The sequence below is a fragment of the Brassica oleracea genome, chromosome C5 (genome assembly GCF_000695525.1).
Source record: "Brassica oleracea var. oleracea cultivar TO1000 chromosome C5, BOL, whole genome shotgun sequence".
NCBI lineage: Eukaryota > Viridiplantae > Streptophyta > Magnoliopsida > Brassicales > Brassicaceae > Brassica > Brassica oleracea.
The window spans coordinates 23,549,312-23,551,352 of NC_027752.1; the positions used below are offsets into that span (position 1 = coordinate 23,549,312).

General features: G+C 36.8%; 1 pseudogene; it reads right to left on the bottom strand.

Annotated features, from left to right (window-relative positions):
* Positions 1–1,689, bottom strand: part of LOC106293226 — a 2,265-nt pseudogene extending 576 nt beyond the window's left edge.
* Positions 1,690–2,041: the final 352 nt, after the last annotated feature.

Sequence of the window (2,041 nt, forward strand, 5' to 3'; positions counted from 1 at the left end):
CGACGGAATTCCGACGACTTCATTTTTTTGGATTTGGTCGGAAATTTATCAGTAATCCGTCACAAATGTCTGACGACATTGGTGTCCGTCGGAACCTCCGTCGGAATTCGGCGTGTTTTCTTGTAGTGTATGTCTGAAAGAACACCTTGGAGTGTCGAGTCATTTTTTGCAAAAGCTGGAAAGCAAGATGGATATCAAATATTCACTCTTTCATGTGCATGATGATAGGATTGAAGCAGGAAAACACCTGAAGAAGAATACATCTGGACAAATAGTTTTATGTCCCTCATTTCTGCGTGTTAAGATCTAGCTAGCTATATAGATCCAACAGTATTAATCCCAAACACATCAATATTGTTGCAAAGTGCCAAATAAAAAAATGAAATAAACAAGTATTTCTGAGTCTACCGACATCATATGAAATGGCATCACAGAAAAGAAAAACAAGAACCTATAAAAGGATGAACTGGACAGATAATTAGAGAAGATAGAAATAGATAAACATATATCAAATTACAGTAACAAACATAGACGTCTAAACAGTCAGACAAATGCTACAACTTGAAAAATAACGTGAACTTCCTTATTCATAAGCTCGCTATGTAAAAACCATATGACAACTTGTGTAATTACGCTGACCATAAATGAAAATCTTGGGGGATCACTGACAGGATAGCTTATAGAGCCTCCGGATCAAAGGTTGAAAATGGTGCTGACATTGACATAGTTTGAACAGATAAAGAAGTTTAAATCAAGTAATATGATGAGATTATAACATTGTTCAAAAGTTCATATTAGAAACTAGTGTTGAACAGCAAACTACTTTATAGATAACAAGCAAGCTGGAGACGTACAACATTCGCAGGAAGGCTGGACACATCCACACATGATTCACAGGAACAGACGTTTAACTATTGTAATACTACAAAAAAAAAAAAAAAAAAAAAAAAAAAAAACAAAAGCAAGAATACAGATGCTGAGGTGGTCTTACTTGAAGTAATAGCAGGATTGAGTAAAGTCCCATCCTCCCTTTTCAACTGCACTCTCACTCTTCCTACTTGCATGAAATCACGGGGGTACGCTTTGTCAATCTGAGAATAATAATACCCATAAAAAAATAAAATCAAAGACACAGACACAAACACATGGAGACTAGTGGATGAAGGGATGTACCTCGACAGCACTAGGGAGCTTCAAATGCTTGCAACAATCAGTAATCTCAATGCAGTTAGGGTTCTCACATGCTTTACTCAAACTGATTCTCCTTCCTTCAGCAACACTTTTCTTTGAGTTAATGTAGACTGGATACATCACTACCCATTTCTTGATGTTGAGCGTTCCACCATCCATCTACACAATGAACTGACTGGAACTTAACAACTTGAATCATTCACAATGTCGATTTGTTACGATGCAACAAACATTATACAAAAAATATGAACCCAACATTATACAGATCTGCTTAAATTCCCCAGCATCGTTACACATGCGCGAGCGAGAAATACGAACACAAATTTTTTGTTCAACGTTCTGACACAAAGAGGAAGAGAAACGAACCAGATATTGGATTCGGAACTCAAGCTTTTGGGACTGAGATTGCTGCTGATCAGAATATCGTTGAGGCAGAGCAACGAAGGAGAAAAATTCTGAGACGTTTGACCTTCGATTGATTTTGACTAATACCGCCATCTAAATTTAACCGTACCAAACCAGATTAAACCTGAAAACGTGAATTCTACTTAACCGGTATAAACCCCTTCGAACATTCTGGATCAAATTCTGTCATGAGACACATGGATTTCAAAAATTCTCTCGTGACCCTGTTTTAATTTGTTTTTAGTTTTCATTAAAATTTAAATACAAAACAAGGGGAAATAGCTAAAAGCCCAAACGATTTTGATTTATTTACAATTCATGCCTTTACTAGCTCCACCCATAAACCTGACCCATCTAAAACTCGGATCCTAAATCCCTAAATCGTAACACAACTTCCCCACTTTCTTCATTTCACGATCTCCGAACATTTTGTTCTTCACTCATC